This window comes from Psammomys obesus, unplaced genomic scaffold, assembly GCF_907164565.1.
Source record: "Psammomys obesus unplaced genomic scaffold, mPsaObe1.curated_primary_1811, whole genome shotgun sequence".
Lineage (NCBI taxonomy): Eukaryota > Metazoa > Chordata > Mammalia > Rodentia > Muridae > Psammomys > Psammomys obesus.
Window position 1 is genome coordinate 51,394,477 of NW_026587216.1, and position 19,634 is coordinate 51,414,110.

The 19,634-nt window shown below is 38.0% G+C and overlaps 1 pseudogene; it reads right to left on the reverse strand.

The window, feature by feature from the left end:
• The window catches only part of LOC129673438 (40S ribosomal protein S8-like), a 160,743-nt pseudogene that overhangs the window by 113,062 nt on the left and 28,047 nt on the right, over positions 1-19,634 (reverse strand).

Sequence of the window (19,634 nt, forward strand, 5' to 3'; positions counted from 1 at the left end):
ATGGTCCTTAGTTGGAGTATCGGTCTCTTCAGGCCCTGTGGGCCCAGGTATTTTGGCTCTGTTGTTCTCCTCAGGTCCTTAAGCTTTATTTTTATTACATTTTATATTACTTAAAAATTAGATTTAAATATATACTGATCATATTCTTTCCCTCCCTCAGAGCCTTCCAGATTCTCTCCTGATGCCAATTTTAAGTTCTTTCTAAAAAGAAAAGAAAAGAAACAAAAGATGATCAGTTCTCACTCAGAAAGGCAAATGGCACTGACATCAGAGGAGAAAGAAAGCAGGGAACAGGACAGGAGCCTACCACACAGGGCCTCTGAAAGACTCTACCCAACAGGGTGTCAAAGCAGAGGTTGAGACTCATTACCAAACTTTGGGCAGAGTGCAGGGAATGTTATAAAAGAAGAGGGAGATAGAAAGACCTAGAGGGAACAGGAGCTTCATGAGGAGAGCAACAGAACCAAGAAATCTAAGCCCAGGGGTCTTTTCTGAGACTGATACTCCAACCAAGGACCATGCATGGAGATAACCTAGAACCCTGAACAGATGTAGCCCATGGCAGTTCAGGCTCCAAGTGGGTTACCTAGTAAGGGGAACAGGGACTGTCTCTGACATGAACTCAGTGGCTGACTCTTTGATCACCACCCCCTGAGGGGGGAGCAGCCTTATCAGGCCACTGAGGAAGACAATACAGCCAGTCCTGATGAGACCTGATAGGCTACTGTCAGGTAGTAGGGGAGGAGGACCTTCCCTATCACTGAACTGGGGAAGGGGAATGGGGGGGGAGGGATGGTGGTACTGGAAAGAGATGAGGGTGAGGGGGGGCTACAGCTGAGATACAAAGTGAATGAATTTTAATAAAAAAACTATAAGCTAAAGCCTCACAGGTCAGATGGAAGGGGAGGAGGATCACCCCTATCAGTGAATTGGGGGAGGGGAAAGGGAAAAGAAGAGGGAGGGAGGGTGGGATTAAGGAGGGGATGAGGGAGGGGGCTACAGCCAGGATACAAAGTGAATAAACTGTAATTAATATAAAAAAGTTTTAAAAAGGAAACAAACCCCAATGAAACTACCCCTCCCCCAAAAAACAAGAAAACAAAATAAAACCACACCCCACCCAAAAAAGCAGAGCAGACTCTAACCAAATTAAAGCATGTGCACACAGACAAACAAGTAAACAAAATATATGTGAAGCCCCTTACACATTAGTCAGCTGCTCCTGAACACGAAGCCTGTTGTGGAATGGTTGATAAACTGTCTCTCTTTTGGAGAAAACTGATTTTCCCTCTCCCAGCAAGTATAAAAGAGAGTTCAGTTGTTAATCTTTACCCTAGTGGCTAGGTTTTCATTCATCCGCTCATTCATTTAATTATTCTTAAATATAACAAAATAAAATATAATTAGATAAAACAAATCTATCAGTTTGGAGTTGGACAGAACAGACCAACAGAAGAAAAAGAGCCCAAAAGAAGGCACAATGGTTTGCTCATCCACTCAGAAATCCTGCTGTAAGAATTTGGACCTCATATATTAAAATGTAATTATTTCTGAATTACATCCTTTTAACTCTAAACATAGCATGTGTTCAAAAAATGTTTACTGAATGAAAGTAAAGACATAGAAAGAGGGGTTAGAAGGGAAATAAACGCGTGGTAAGGGCAGAGGAGTACAGGAAGAAGCAGGTGCATGAGGAGAGAGACGGGAACAGGAAGCAATAGAAGGAAAGGAAAGTAACAGGGGATAAGTGGAGACAATTAGTGGATTTGTTATTTCAATTTTCTTCCATTTATATTTCTCTGCAAACAAGGGTTTGACTTGAGTGATGTTTTTACTAAGTCTATTAAGAAAAACACATAGTAAAATAAAATAGTGTTATTCTGACACAATAAGGAAAAAATAAACATCTCAGATGTATTAGAAATTATTTCCCACAATGGGCCTGAAGCAGATTATAACAAGAAAAGGAAGAGAGGGCAGACAAGGCGTAGCGTACTGAAATAGCAACTGGTTCCAGTTCAGTCGGGAGACTGGGAGCAGGAACGAATATGGGAGACTGGGAGACGCTGTGGCAAAGCTGCTGAAATGCTGTTTCTCCACGGTGAGGGTAATTTCAACAGATGAGACACCAGCAGAGCGTCATTCTCCGAGCCAGCCATGAAAGCAGCGATGTTAACAGGACCTCTGGAGTGCTGGGTGGATAATTACTTCTAGGTGGTGACATGCACAGGGCCTAACATACGCGGCTGATTTCTGTCTCGCGTGACTTAAATGCAGCGGGGAAACCCGACATCGGTGAGAATGGAGATTTGAGAACTAGCTTTAAAAAATCAAGTTTGGGGTTTGTTTATAACAAAAGACCTAATAACTACCTGACAGGAATTATCGGTAGAGGAGACGGCGCGCTGGCATAAAAGAGGGAAAACAGTGCTAACGGCAAAGCATTAATAAAATCTACGCCAGGACAGACCTGATGTTACAGATGCTTCAGTTTGTTCTTGCTAGTTGGTTGGGGTTTTGTTGTTGTTGTTGTTTTGTGTATTTTATTCATTTATTTATTTGCTTATTCTCTCAGTTCCCAATCAGAGCACCTACCTGGGGCTTCTCCGAGTCCCAACCTCCTACACTCTTCTCCCTTTGCCCCGACAACTCCTCTTCATAAAAGGGGAGCAGATCCCCACCCCGAACAAACCCACCCCAGCGCGTCCAGTTACATCCGGACTAAGCGTATCCTTTTCTACCGATTTTAGACAAGGCAGCCGCGTTAGGGGAAAGTGATCCAAGAGCAGGCAACAGAGTCCATGTCAGACACGACCCCTGCTCCAATTGCTAGGGGACCCCATGAAGACCAAGGTGCTGCCCATCAGTTACAAATGTGTTTCCGGCCTACGTCCAGCCCATGCATGCTCTTTGGTTGGTGGTTCAGTCTCTGTAAACCTCCATGGGCAAAGATTAATTGACTGTGTTGGTCTTCCTGAGGGGTTCTTGTCTCCTGCAGGACCTTTACCAAAAGATTCCCCGAGCTCTGCCTGTTGTTTGGCTATGGAGCTCAGCATCTGTTTTGATCAGCTGCTGAGTGGAGTCTCTCAGAGGACAGTTAGTTTGCTTTCTGCAAGCATAGCAGAGTATCATTCATATTGTCAGGGGTTGGCTCTCTCATGGGTCTCAGGTTGGGCCAGTCATTGGTTGGCCCTTCCCTCAATCTCTGTTCCATCTTTATCCCTTCACATCTTATAGGCAAGTTTTGGGTTGAAAGTTTTGTGGGTCAGTTGGTGGTCCCCTCCCTCCACTAGAAGTCATGCCTGGCTAGGAAGTGGCCACTACAGTCTCTATGTCCCCCGCAGCGAGGGCTCTCACCTACAGTCACCCCCATATCCTCCCAAGAGCCTACCCTGTCGAAGGCCTCCAGCTTGTCTCAGAGATGGCCTCTCCATTTGTTTCTCTTCTCTGTCCCAGCCCTCTCGCACTCATCCCTGCTTTCCCCACAGCTGATCCTCACCCAGTTCCCTGTCTTCATTCGTTTCCAATGTCTATTCTATTTCCCCTTCTGTCTGGGATTCAGGCATCCTCTCTTGTGCCCTCCTTGTTACTTAGCTTCTTTGGGGCTGTGGACTGTGGTATGGTTATCCTGAACGTATAAGTTAAGTTAAGTACATACTATGTGAGTCTTTCTGGGTCTGGGTTATTTTATTCAGGATGGTCTTTTCTAGCTTCATTCATTGTCCTGCCATCGCATTATTTCATTTCATTGTTTTGATAGCGGTGTAATCACACAGTTCCATTGTGTGATCTCAGTTAGGTTGGAAGCACTTTGCTACAACTTCCATCCAGGAAGGAGCAGCTAGGTGAAACAAATACGTCCTTCTGCTCTCGACCATTCAGACATCACTGCACTCGGCTGGATAAGTACTCTGAATGGCTGAACAATGGCTCAATGTCAAGGATTTTTTAATTAAAAATATTTACCTACTTTCTTTTCTATGTGTTATAATTATGTCTACACACATACGCGCACACCTTTCTGTGCGCAGAGGTCAGAAGAGGACAGCAAGTCACTTGGAGTTTTGCATGGCTGAGAGCTGCCACCTGAGTGTTGAAAACTGAACCCACGGTCCAAGTACTTTTGCCCTCTGAGCCATTTTCCAAGAATGTTTTGTTTGTTTGTTTTAAATATAGGACAATAAATATAGGACCTTTATTACATGAGCTATGAACGATGGGGTTTTTTTGTTGTTTGTTTGTTTGTTTGCCTCTCTGGGCTTTGATCTTCCTCAGACAGAACCACAGCTCCTTGTCTTCTAGCACAGAGCCACCTGCTTGGCCACACTGGCCAGAACTGCTCCTCCAGAAGACTGATGGTTTTGGCATTCTTTTTTCTCTCATTGTATTTCTTCTGAATTTTATTCCATTGCTTTTTAAGATCTCCTCCTCCTCAGGAGTCAGCTTGGCCCCTTCGAGGCGGAGGGGCAGTGCACAGTGGCACTGCTCACTGCTGTTGGTGATCTGTGCTGTCAACAAGCACAGTGCAGCTCCTCCCCATGGCCTTGGCACAGACAAGCTCATTATTGGATGCATTGGACACAACATCAATGATCCGTGTTGGAATTCAACACTTAGAGCCCCAGGAAAAGTTCCCCACATCCAATCTCAGGGCAAGGTACTTCTTATTGCTTCCTCAAACTCAGAATGTGTGAATGTGACAAGGGCCAATCTTAGTGTTGGCTCTTCTGCTGCTTGTGGTACGGCTTTCTCTTATTCCAGGTCTTGAGGTGTTTGTGCCAGTTGTCCTGAGAGATGCCCACTGCTTGGTGCTGGCTGGAAAGAGGAATTGCAAAGCTTCGGGGTCCTGTTTCTCTCTGGACTTTCTGTTTGGTTTGGTTTTGTCTTTTAAACAAATATTTTCAATGATACTTTGGGAATTCAATATCCACCCCCACTTCTCTAAACCTCTCACTCAAATTCAAGCCTCTTGTTTTAAGGATTTGAAATGTAGAGAAATCTTGGGAAAGAGAAAATAAAGCTAGAGCTTGAGAATGATTAATATCTTCCAGAGTGTAGGCATTTTTCAATTTATTTTTTATTAATTACACTTTATTCACTTTGTATCCCTGCTGTAGACCCCTCCATCATCCCCTCCAAATCTCACCTTCCTTCCCTCATCTCCTCCCATGTCCCTCCCCAAGCCCACTGATAGGGGAGATCCTTCTTCTCCCTCTGAACCTAGCCTATCATGTCTCATCAGGACTGTCTGTATTGTTTTCCTCTGTGGCCTGGCAAGCCTGCCTCCTCCTCAGGGGGAGGTGATCAAAGAGCCAGCCACTGAGTTCATGTCAGAGACAGTCCCTGTTCCTCTTACTAGGAAATCTACTTGGAGACTGAGCTGCCATGGGTTACATCTGTGCAGGGGTTCTAGGTTATCTGCATGAATGGTCCTTGGTTGGATAATCAGTCTCAGAAAAGACTGTGCCCAGATTTTTTGGTTCTGTTGCTCTCCTTGTGGAGCTCCTGTCCCCTCCAAGTCTTTCTATCTCACATTCTTTCATAAGATTCCCTGCACTCTGCCCAAAGTTTGGCTATGAATCTCAGCATCTGCTTTGATACCCTGTTGGGTAAAGTTTTTCAGAGGCCCTCTATGGTAGGTTCCTGTGCTGTTCCCTGTTTTCTTCCTCTTCTGATGTCTGTTCTGTTTGCCTTTCTAAGTGAGGATTGATCATCTTACCCATGGCCCTCCTTCTTGCTTAGCTTCTTTAAGTATACAGATTTAATATCTTTATCCTATATTATATGTCTAATATCCACTTATAAGTGAGTGTATACTATATGCATCTTTCTGCTTCTGTGATCTTTTCATATCATCCAATTAAAAAATGAGGTACAGAACTAAACAGAGAATTCTCTGTAGAGGAATATCTAATGGCACAGAAAAACTTAAAGAAATGCTCAACATCTGTAGTCATCAGGAAAATGCAAATCAAAACGATCCTGAGATTTCACCTTACATCCATCAGACTGGCTAAGATCAAACACTCAAGTGACAACACATGCTGGAGAGGTTGTGGAGAAAGGGGAACCCTCCTCTGTTGCTGGTGGGAATGTAAACTGGTGCAACCACTTTAGAAATCAATCCTGCACTTTCTCAGAAAATTAGAAATAGCGCTTCCTCAAAATCCAGCTATACCACTCCTATGCACATATCCAAAAGATGCTCAAGTATACAACAAGGACATTCGCTCAACCATGTTTATAGCAGCTTTAATTAATAGCCAGAATCTGGAAACAACCCAGATTTCCTCAACTGAGGAATGGAGACAGAAAATGTGGTACACTTACACAATGGAATACTACTCAGCAATTAACAAAGAAATCATAAAATTTGCAGGCAAATGTTGGGAACTAGAAAAGATCATCCTAGAGTTTAGAAATTTATAACTGACTGTCATAAGGTACATGAGCCAATTCTGCCTCAAACAATGCTTATTCTTAACTATGGAAGTATTTTCATGAGTTTGTTCTTCTATTTGTTTGCTTGCATTAGTTTAAATCTGAAATAACTTAATGTTGGTAGTACTTATAAACCATGTCTTATCTTACTCTGAAATTAATGATCCTTAAAGTAGAACAGTTAGCCCTATACACACAATTGGAAAACATTCCTTTACTCAAGAACGTGTGAAACTAATGGGCTGTACCTGGAGGTCTAACCATCGAATAAATTTCAACTATCGTAGATTTTCTTTGCTTTTTTTTCCAGGGAAAATTCTCCAAGTATGGTCATGTAAGTATCAGTGTGAATGATTATTAAGGCTAATTTTGTCCTGTTTCAGGTTTTAAAACTATGTCAAGGAAGCACATTGAGTATTTATTTATATATACTCTACCTTGATTAATGGATGCTATAGACCTCTTTTGGCTCTGTCTGCTTGGTTAGCTTTGTTTCAGATATGATACAGATCTCATGCTTCGAGGCAGATCCAGAAATAGACCATGTTCCTTTAAATTCAGGCAATGCATCATTTTCTATTTCTCTGTGTCAACCCAGTCTATGACATTAAGGCATGAGTTATGCGGATATGTACCAGTAGGTGAACCAGTCCAACAAATGCACAATTTGAAGATCCAAGTAAAATATTCTCATAAAAGTCCTTTAAAATAGAATCATAAATGATATATAGTATTTAAAAAAGACATTGTCTCTCATTTTTAATATATAAAGTGACAACATATTTTTAAGAAAAAAAAAACAGATAATATTTCAAGACTCTCTGAAAAAATGTATCTTGATCACACACACTTGCCAGTTCTGGCTCTAGCTACAAGTTACCTATGACAAAATTAATCTTTGCTTTAGTCAAATATTAGTCAGGTAAAAATAAATAATGCAAAAGAGTCTCCTACAATCATCCATGTCTAACTAAATAATCATTAAAATAGACATCTAAGAAGATCTCTCAAGACTAAGATATTACATTTGTTGTAAAAATCAATACTGTTCCAGTGTAGGGCCTTAGGAAAGGGTAATATAAACAAAACCGTGACAAAGTTAAGTTACTGTATCACTATTATTTTAATTATCATTACTTTTTTCCACAGTAATTTGCTATCTATTGTGGAGAGCTTCAATGTGTGTATCGTTTGAAGCTGAAATAAGTAATAGTGAAACAGCATACAAAATGATCTAAAATACACTAGAACAATTTTCAAAAGTAGACTTCAATTTAAAAACATCACAACACTAAAATTTTCCGAAACATCTAAAACTATTTAGAAAAAATTTTAACGCAGTTAGTCAGTAAGTATGTTCTAAGCCAGACTGAAGAAAAACAGGAAAATTCTAATTTCAAGCTATCAAGGAAATGAGGAAAACTAAAAGTTCAATAAAGTGTTTTAAATTTTCTTGCACAGTTGATTATTCATGGCTTTTTGCGGCAACCATTTTTGAGGAACCATTTCTCCTTGATCATGCCCTAAAACTGCCTTTGAAACTTTGAGGGAAAAAAATATTTAGATATAGGAAGGCAAAAAAAAAAAAGGGGGGGGTACTAAGAGAGCTATCAGATCTTAGTAATTCAGGTTTGTGAGATGACACACAGACCTACACCTACTTATCATTCATCTTTAACTAAATATCATTCATTAGCTGTGGATTAGGATGGAATTCAGCAGCTAGAATGCTGAGACATAGAAGAACTAGGGGAAGAATGCAAATTGTGTACCTTTGTATAAATTCATCTATGTTCTTACATTTTTTCTTTTTTAATTTTATTTTTTAACTTTATTTTTTTATAGTATATTCCCTTTACATCCCAATTGTAGCCCTCTTCCTTGTCTACTCTCACCCTCTCTCCTTCCCTCCTATTTCCCTCCCCTATTTTTCAGAAAGGGGAAGCCCTCCTCTCCTACTGCCTGACCCCATCCTATCAAGTCTCATTAGGAGTGCTTGTATCCTTTTCTTCTCTGGCCTGGCAATTCATCCCTACCAGAGGGAAGTGATCAAAGAGCAGGCAACAGAGTCCAAGAGAGAGACAGCTCCTGCTCCTCTTACTAGGGAACCCACATGGAGACTGAGCTGTCTATGGGCCACATCTGAGCAGGGAGTCTAGTTCCTCTCTGTGCATGGTCCTTGGTTGGTGCATCAGTCTCTTCAGGTCCCCCTGGGGCCATATTTGTTGGCTTTGTTGGTGTTCTTATGGAGCACTTGTCCACTCTGTGTCCTTCTATTCCCCACTCTTTCCCATGATTCCCTGAGTTCTGCCCAAAGTTTGGCTGCGAGTCTTGGTATATGACATAGTAGAAAAGCTTAATAGAAATTTTACATCCAACACAATGATATACAAAACCTCACCCATGTGCCTTCGTTTGCAAGACCCATTCAACCTGGTGTTCACTGCAGCACTCAGATGGACTGACTATACCCTCACAAGTCATAAAACAATTACAAACCTACCTTCACATTAAAGCTCACTCTGCTCTCTATCCAACATTCTCTCTCGCTCTTTTTTATTCTAAGTGCCACATCAGCTCTTGTTTACATTGACTTTTAATATTTTGTTGCTTTCCAAAGTCTGCTTCCCATTGACTTCAGGGTAATCCAGGTATGGAGACAGGTGTAGTTTGAAAATTTGATCATGGCAGTACCACTCTCAAGGAACTCTCATATACAATTCCATTCCAAACCCAATATTCTTTATCTTACAGTTTGTGCCCTTCCTGTCTTCATTTACAGTACTATATTTGCTTCAGGAGTGTATGAAGCACACACACACACACACACCACACACACACACACACACACACCCCACCCAAAACATTGTATTTTCATTTTGGCTATAGCATCCTACCTTCCTTTCAAATATTCTCCGAATATTCCCCAATGGTCTAATCATAAAAAAAAAAAGATTCTATTTCCTCTTCTCTTAAATGTCACCAAAGGTTTGAAAAATGGTCTTAATTATTCAGTGTTTGGGGTTTGACATCATTTCACTTTGGGTTCTAAAGTAACTGGGTTCAATTTCCATGCTCTTACAGAAGGCTAAATATCATGGACTCCCCCAAAACTCCCCTCATATTATAGATGATAGTAAGCTAGACACATAAAGGAACGAGGTCTGGGTAGTTACTTAATCTTCTCCTGTGTCATGTCTCAGCTGGCTATGCTATACAATTTGTCTTATGTCTAAGGCTCTGCTTAACTTCAGTAAATACTCAAGTTCCTCTTTTCTTTGCAACTCAAATACTAGATAATAGTAGCTCTAATTATTTTTGCTTTATTTTATTGTTGTGATGGTAGATTTTGTTGTTGTTTTGTAAATTTCACACATCTTTGTTAATGATTCTTTTATTTTTATTTATAAATTTATTTATTCACTTTATATCCTGATTGCAGCCCTCCTCCAAGCCCCTCCTCAAACACCTCTACTCCCAATTCCTCCACATTCTTTGTTAATAACTTTCAATATGTCCAGAAAGAGTTGCCACCAATTCTGATTGATTCCTTGGCTGGTAACGGTTCCTTATTTGAAGTTTGCAGTTATCAACAAAACGGTACCACTATTTATTGCTTATTATTCACCACTTTTATTTTTATTTTTATTCATCTCTTGATTTTAACTACTTTATCTCTCCTTTTGTGAAAATTTTGTAATTAATGTTTGATTTTTTTTTTTTATCCCTAAGTGCAGGAATTGTTTCATAGGTATTTGGGACTTGGTTCGACACCTCTGTGTTTTGATTGGTTGTGTTTTCTTGTAATGTACTCTGTCTGATACTCTGTACTCTCTACTCTCTCCTTGATGAGAGATGGGAGCAATATAGCCGATCTGTGATAGAAGGACAAACTTAAGTTGTTAAAAAGCGGCTGATGACTGCCAAGATTGTGTGCTACTACTCTATGTACACTTAAGGTTATTATGTCACACTGGCCATAGTTTTGGTTCACTGGAAGCATAGCTGGGTAGTACTTTTAGTTGCTTCTCTTCTTTGAAAGGTTGAATGTTGTCTTCAGGTGTCATTAAAAGCTAGTCCTCAGGAAAGAGGTTTTCAAGTAAATTCTACCTCAGGGATCTCTGTGTCCTGCATTTGAAGTACATGGTATTTTCAGAGATATAAAGGAAGAGTATATGGAAAGATTTTAAGAGCCAGAGGATAAAAGAGTTTGTTGTGAGACGGTGTCTCCTGTACTATCGGGATCTACACCCATGAAGTATCACCAACATGAGTGCCTAGCAGTGAGCTGAAAAATGACAGCACCAAACAAGAGAAAGTGGACAGGACCAGAGAAACCATGAGGTCTGAACCCTACACAAAGGCAATCAAGAAATGCTGAGAGTGGGAAGAATATTCTTCCCAAGTAAGGGCACATTAATTAGTTATCAAATATCAAATGGTCAGCTATGAAAGCACACATACAAAGAACATTATTCAGACTGGGCATGTTATATTAAGGAATATATATGTATATACAAAAGCATGTATTCATGTAACAATAATTAACAAACAAAAAGAGACCATGAATTTGATAAAAGACCAGGTAGAGGTATGTGGAAGTATATAACGAGAAGAAACAAACAAACAAACAAACAAACAAAACAGAGAAAGATAAGATCCCTGGGTGTGATGATTAATCCTCACTCAGAAAGACAAATGGGATGGACATTGGAAAAAGGAAAAACAAGGAACAGGACAGGAACCTACCACAGAGGGCCTCTAAAAGACTCTACCCAGCACTGTATCAAAGCAGATACTGAGACTCTTAACCAAAGTTTGGGAAGAGTGCAGCTATTCCTATGAAAGAAGGGGGAGATAGTGGGACCTGGAGAGGACAGGAACTCCACAAGGAAAGCAACAGAACCAAAAGCACAGGGGTCTTTTCTAAAACTGATACTCCAACCATTCATGAATATAACCTAGAACCCCTGCACAGATGTAGCCCATGGCAGCTCAGTCTCCAAGTGGGTACCCTAATAAAGGGAACAGGGACTATCTCTGACATGAACTCAGTGGCTGGCTCTTTGACCATCCTCCATGAGAGGGGAGCAGCCTTGCCAGGCCACAGAGGTAGACAATGCAGCCAGTTCTCATGAGACTTGATAGGCTAGGATCAGATGGAAGGGGAGGAGGACCTCCCCTATCAAGGGATTTGGAGAAGGACATGGGAGGACATGAGAGAGGAAGGGTGAGACTGGGAGAGAATAAGGGAGAGGGACTACAGCTGGGAATAAACTGTGAATAAATTGTAATTAATAAAAAATGAAAATTTAATTAAAAAATAAGAATAAAAGAAACAATTATAACAATATATATATATAAGAAAAATATTGAGATATTTTAGAAAAATATCTTGAACTCATTTCATATACTACTCTAATATATTACATTAAATGTTTAAATGTGAGCATTTAATAAATTACATAACATGCATTATATGCATTAAATATTGTAAAGCCTCGAGGTGTTTTTTAAATATTTCACTGGATTCCACACTAATGACTAATAGACCTTGGTCGGTGCCATTCCTCTATTTTCCTTTATCATCGTGTGTCTCTTTCCCTATTGTTGCCTTGTCCAGCTCATCTTCAGAACACTCGAAATTGTAACTTACTGTAGGAGATATTGAGGTAAATAATGCTTAACTATGTATAAGGCTGTATAATGCCATTTGTGTTCCTTTAAGACAGTTCTTTATCGTAAGTGTCTATAGATATTTTAACTCCACTAATTCTTGCTTGGAAAACAAATAAGCATAACAGCAAGTCCTGACTGAGGATCTTGAAGGCCTCTGACAGCAGCAGGAATGAGCCCTGAGAGACTGCATTGTGACTGTAGCAACTAGTTCTTAGTTTGGGGTATACTATCTTTGATTTTGTTTTTGTTTTTGTTTTTGTTTTCAGAACATGAACAAAAAGCAAAATTCACATAATAGAATGAGTGATACTTTATAAAAATGGAACATATATGTAGTTATAACTAGAATTACTCATGTGTCATTTTCAGTGTTTATGGGAAATTAATTTTTCAGGAAGTGTTTAATGAAATTAAGTTTAAAGACCTTCCCATGAGCCATTCATTATTAATTGTAACTAAATTCAGAATTTTTCCGTATAATAGGTCATTGGTTTTGTTGTTTTTATTATAATATGACAATGAATTTAGTTCAATTTACAATTGAAATCAATAGCATAATGATTTCCTATTGGTTTCAAGTAAAGTTATTCTCTTCCTGTTTTTAAGATGGATACAAGTAAGCGGCCTGAGATACATGAACTCACAATGTGTAATTGTAGTAGATAATGGGATGCTGGGAATATGACAAATGCTAACCTAGAGTTGAAATCTAATATTTTGGTGGAATATATAATTTTAAATTAAAACATTATACCAACATATTATGAATTAATAACTACATCATATTTTAAAATTTATAATTCTAGGCTTTTCAATAATCTAAGAACTTTAATATCAAGATCATAGAAGATTTTTCACAGATACTCTAGTGAACAAATTAGACTTTGATGATGGGAAGCAACGGGAAATCTCTTTATACAGAATGGACACTGTGCACATGTCCGAAGGACCCAACAGCAGCCATTGGCAAGCGATGTCATTTACAAGCAAACAACCAATATCTCTTGTCTCTGGTCTCTCAATGATGATGAATGTATTATATTTTATCTAGTATAATATAACATATATTTTAAGATTCTGGAAGGAATAAATGAATATAACAGACACTGGCAGCACAGGCCGGTATTTAGAAAATCATTCATTATTTTAATTATATATAAATGTGTGTGTGTCTCTGTGTGTGTGTATATATACATATCCCTTAAATATAATAGAATTTACTATTCTTTTTATTTCTTACAATATTCTGAGATTGGTATTATGTACACTTTCTTAAAAATTATATCAAAGAAACACAAATAAACATGGTTTTTAATTTACCTTGTTATCACCTAGAGTAGAAACATACCTTTTTAAATTAAATTTTAATTTTTTAATTAATTACACTTTACAGCTGTAGCCCCCTCCCTCGTTCCCTACCAATCCCACCTCCCTCCCTCACCTCCTAACCTTCTTTTTATTGGTAAGAAACATCAAGGCACTGCAACCAGCCCGTGTCTATTTAGACACTATGGTTGTTTCATATTTTCAAACTTTTATTTAAATTTCCAAATTGAAGGATGTGTAAAAACAAATACAATATTTTTACACACTAATGTAGACTGTGATCTAAAACAACCAGTCTAAGGAAAATCTGTTTTTTTTTCTCACTATTTAATGTATTGTGTACCTCTATTAAAAAAAAAAAAAAGCTATTTCTCATCTCATAAATTTTGTTAGTTTCAGTCATAATCTTAATGACATTGCAAAATGTCATTCGCATCCTTCTGCAAAATAGGGGAAAATAAACCCCTTCAAAACCTCCTTTTGCTTTCTTGATTACCAGTCCTGTCTCTAACAACAGATCCATCCATATTGGTTGTGTGTGTGCGTGTGTGTGTTTTTTTCTTTGTCAAATTTACAGATTATTCTGCATAAGTTTTCACCTTGAATTTGCGCTCTACATGGCACAGGTGAAAAAGCCCACAGCCAGGTGCAACATTCGCTCTTAAGAGAGAACATGCAGTGCAAATTCATGCTGAGGCGATCCGCAAAGCTCCTTGAGCCGATGAACAGGTGTGAAAAATGTGTCAGCCATCTGCAAAGCATATTTTAGACAACCCACTATTCTATTATTTAGCTAACAATGAAACTGTTTAACAAAAAGGAAGGTGATATTGAATTTCTTAAAGAGGAGAATGTAACTTTGTGGATTTCTGTCTAAAAAAAACTCCATAGAATAACATGAGGTAAATAATTAAAAGTCAAAATCAAAATTCCAATAATAGTCACATAGTTCATACATTTAAAAAAAAAACAAAACTGCTTTTTCTAGCTTGCCTCAAAAAGAAATATTTCTTACAATAGCTGAAAATAGGAGAATCCGGATCCTGAATATTTAATAGAAAATAAAATGATATTTATTTTTAAGTGCGTTCTACATTCACCACAACTGCATACTCACAGCAAATCTATTGCGCTGCCCCTGACATAGTTACTGCAAAGGTTTTTCCTTGCTGTCCCTAGGGCCCAATTGATTTATCTGCCAGAAGCCTAAAGCCCCAAAATAAGATAGCTTTGAGTTTACAGAGGTCATTTTTCATTGTCTAAATAAAAATTTCTAAACAAAAATCTCTCATCCTGTTAACCGCAGGGTCCTTATCTCCCCAGAGGCTCCAGCAACCTGAAAGAAGCCATTTCAATTCTTTCATGAAGAAAGATAAAAGCAAGTTTTCGATTAGAAAGCCCAGCAAAACCTTCTTATTAAATGGTGGTAACAGTAATGAGTTGAAAAAGCAAAGCTGTTCTAGAATAGGGAGGGGGTTGGGAAATGAGAAAATTATTATGCATGAGACAAACAGTGTACAGAAACTGGAAGACAATAAGAGACAGTGACATTGAGGAAGCAAAAGGAAGTTCATACATCTCGTGACTGTGCACACTTATTCGTACCCAAGTCCTCAATAAACTGCTTAATTGTCTGTGTGTTATCAACTAACATTAACTACATGCTACAGTAATTATGAATTCGGGCTCATCTTTGATCTGTCATCTTTCAAATGCTTATGCAGCACAGGCAGAGGTAGAATATGGCATGCTATCCTATCTTTAGAATAATATATTTTGTGAGACTATGCTAAAAGGAAAATTATCATAAATGACTTTGTAGGCTATGTTTTTGAAAAGAGGATAAACATAGACACCAACGGAGATGCCTCAGGTAAGAAATCAGCACTGTGAAAGAAAGCTAAAAAGCCAGTGTTCTATTCCTACCAGCCCTAAGACATGAAAACAGATGAGGAAAGAGAGTCAGGAACATTTTTAATTCAATAAGATTAAATACTCAGGTCTCACCTCTCAGTTTGTCCTATAGAGGTGTGTACCATTAATTTTTTAGGTTTGTAATAATTTCACACCTTGAGTGATACCACCCTTGAGAATAATAAATACTCAGACAGAACTTGTAAAAGAACAGCTTTCTTACTTGCTTCCTTTAGACTAAGGGAGCGTCTACCAACACTCTCCTGCTCCTCTAGTCTGGGCATATATCCCGAACAGATTTGAAAGTTCTCTTTGTTCTTCAGCACATAAAGAACATGCATTTCTTCCCTTCCCTCAGAAAACATGAAAATAATAGTCTCAAGTATTGATTATATAATTTAGTAACCAGAGGTTACTCAATAACAATTTTTTACAAGATATGGCATCATATTAAATATTTTGATGCAAAAATCATTGTATCTGAAGGGAATACTTACGTTTTTAATACTATGTACATAAGTCATTCTGGTACATTCAGATGGAGGATATTTTGCTTATAACACACTGAAGTACAAGATTTCAAAATAAGATGTATGGTGTGTGTATGTGTATGAGAGTCCAGGAGAAGAAGGGATAAAGTGAGGGAAGGAAGGGAGAGAGAGAAACGGAGGAAAGAAGGAAAAAAGAATAAACAGTGAAAGACAGAGACAGAAATTTGATTTTGTTTGTTCTACAACTATTTTAAGTAGAATTCCTACTGTGAAGATTTTAGGACAAAATAAAATTGACTATTTACTAAAGAGCAAAATTGTAGTATTTTACCATAGGCTGTGTATTACAAAGGACTTAACTCTGACTCATGAGAAAACATGAGCATGAAGCCATCTTTGGTTAAAGTGCAATGTTTTTCTATTTAGGGATGAGTCTTCATCATGAGCCTCAAATATTGCCTACAAAATTGAACATGTGAGTTTTCTAGGCATACAGATATTATCTCAAACAGAAATATAGAATATTTTCTCCATGGTATTCGATAGAGTATAAAACATAACTCTCCCAGTCTTATGTTCTCATTAAGTTTTTATATATTTCAACTAGCTCTTTGAGAAATTTCATATTCATGTATTTTTTAAAATTTTATTAATTATACTTTATTCATTTTGTATCCCCCCATAAGCCCCTCCCTCCTCCCCTCCCAGTCCCACCCTCCTCCCCTTTCTGCATGCATGCCCCTCCCCAAGTCCACTGATAGGGGAGGTCCTCCTCTCCTTCTTTCTGATCTTAGTCTATCAGTTCTCATCAGGAGTGGCTGCACTGTCATGTATTTTGATCATATTCATCACCATATCTAACTGTTCTCAGGTATACCTCCCATAACACACCTATCTAATTTTTGTCTTCAAATTTTCAAAACCCATCAAGTTCAGTTTATACTGTCTATATATTCTTATGTGTGCGGCCATCCACCGGAGCGTGGCCAGCCTGCCAGGGATCCCGCCAATAAAAAGATTTACTCTTGCTTCCAGAATCTGTACTCACCAAATACCCCTCAGCTAGTAGTATGATTTTGTGCCCACCCTACAGATCTAATCTGAGAGTGATGGTGGCCTCTGTAACAATGTCGCCATTGTTGTCCCATGGGCCATATCTTGCCTGGAAGATTATTATTATTATGGAATGTAAGATTCACAGCTGGATGTGGCCACAGGTACTTTTTCTTCTGGAACCTTTTGGCACTAAGAAAACTAATTAACCATTTCCAAGCTCTCTTTACAGTAAACAAGACATTATGTGTTCTTATATTAGCTAATAAAGCATGAGAAAATAAATCTGCCGGGCCAATTACTTTCATCTCTTTTCTGATACAGGAATGACTGACTATGGGTTTTTTTGTTGCTTTTGTTTTTGTGTTTTTTTTAACCTCTTATCTTTGAATATGGTGTTATTTGAAGGAGTGATAACCAGTTTTATAAACAAGTGTCAATAAGCACAAGTATGGAAAAAGTAACAATATGAAAATAGCAGGGCAGAATGATGGGGAAAACTGTGTCCTTGCTCACTCTGCATTACCCATTGGCTAGCTCCTTCCGGATGTCCCCTATGACTAACATACTACACTGCTCAAGCTGATATAAGTCAAGATTTCTTACGATTATCCTAAAGGCTTTTCTGCAATGTGGATTTTCTCCTTTTAAAGATTCCTTTTGTTATTTGTTTCACACACTCTTTCCGAGAATGTTTGAATTGGCATAATTTATAGATAGAAAAAATGAAGATTAAATGGAGAAAATCATTTCTTACTATCAGCAAAGGTAATTAGTAATGTTTTCTCAATATAACCATAGAAATTTGGGGGGAGGTGACTTGTAATAACAGCTCCTACATATATATTTGTACATGAATATTTGTACAATCATATAAAAATATAGGTAGAAGAATGCCCACTACAATATTGTCTATAGTAGTAAAAAAAAAATGGAAATAAAATAAAACTAAAAATTTAATTAAACTGAATAATAGCGTGTCCGGAATAGACGGTATTATATAACTACTAGAAAAACAAAATAAATATTGAGGCAAGGTATAATATCTTCCTATGGGGTAATTATCTTGAGATGTGTACTAACTGTAAATCCTACTAGGCTTTAACAGAGTGTGATCTACAAAACAACGTGAAAGGCTGTGAAGGTACAAAAGGGATTTTTAAGGAGGAGGGAAGTTTGACAGGAAGAGTGTGAGGGAGATCAGAAAAAAATGGAAATGGGAGTAATAAGAATGCTGTCTCTGGCATGAACTCAGTGGTTGGCTCTCTGACCACCTCCCCCTGAGGGGGAAGCAGCCTTATCAGACCACAAAGGAAGACAATGCAGCCAGTCCTGATGAGACCTGATAGAAGAGGGTGAGATGGAAGGGGAGGAGGACCGCCCCTATCAGTGGACCATAAGAGGAGCAGGGGAGGAGATGAGGGAGGGTAGGATTGGGAGGGACTGAGGGAGGAGGCTACAGCAGGGATTTAAAAAAAATGAATAAATGTAATTAGTTAAAATTAAATTAATTTTAAAAAGATTGTAAAAAAACTAATTTGTAAAAAAGGAAAACGACTATCTCCATTTTATATGCAAAAAGAAAAAAAGATGAAAGTAGAAAGGAAGAAAGGAAGGAAAGAAGGAAGAGAGGAAAGAAAACAAAAGAAAAACAAAAACAACTAATTGGGAATGTCTATTGGCTATTCAGTTAGGACGTTGCTGAGCTGAACATGAAGCCAGGTTTGCCTTGTATCAGAGGCTTCTTTCTTACTTTACCAGTAAGTCGGTTAATGAAGTAATGAGTCGCATACTCACAAAGCACAGCACTCCATGGAATGCATCTCCTAAGACCCAGCCTTGGTCTAAGAAAAAGCAAGTACTAAAGCAAAACAAATACAATGTTATAGGTGATTGCAAGTAAACCCCTGGAGAAGTTCAACTCTGGTTTACATTCATATCTACAGTAGTTACAGTAGTATAACGTAGAAAAGCATCTAAGAAAAGACGTTTTCTTAGAAAGGATAAACACACAAATTTTATAGTCCTAGGGTTGGACTCAGTGACTCCTGCATACTAAGCAAGTGTTCTATTACTGAGTTACATTTTCAGCCCTTCAAAAATATATGAAGTTTCCATATATGGTATTCTTCTTTAGGGCTAAGCCAGCAACTATCACTTATGCTCAAAACTATGTAAGGCTATAAATTTCTGCCTTTACCACCACAGTATAAATATATTTTTTATAAAAGTTAAAACTAAAAAAAAAAAAATTAGGATAAATCTTAAAAAGGAAATTCAATCATTTTTAAACTTCCATAATGGCCTTAATATAGAGAATTAATACGTGATTTATATTCCCATACCAAGCTTATAAATGAATAGAAAATATAAACACCTATGAATTTTTTTGTGTAGAAACAGAGTGGTGAGTTCAAATTACATTTGAATTTTTTTTTTTTTTGGTTGATACATCTACTAGCATTCATGAGCATCAAACACACACGGAAAACTACTAATTATCCACTAATTAATATACTTGGTATTAATCTCACTCCGTATCATAATCAATCCAATGTAGTATGCCAGCATCTCTAAGTCATGCTTTCTTTGAGAATTCATTCTTAATATGACAGGCTTAGTTAGAATTCTTTAAATGCATCTAGTTTTCCTTAAATTTGGAGCCCAACTACTAGCAAGGTTAACTCTCAAATGAGGTAATTAGAACATAAATAAAATGTCCATCAAGGT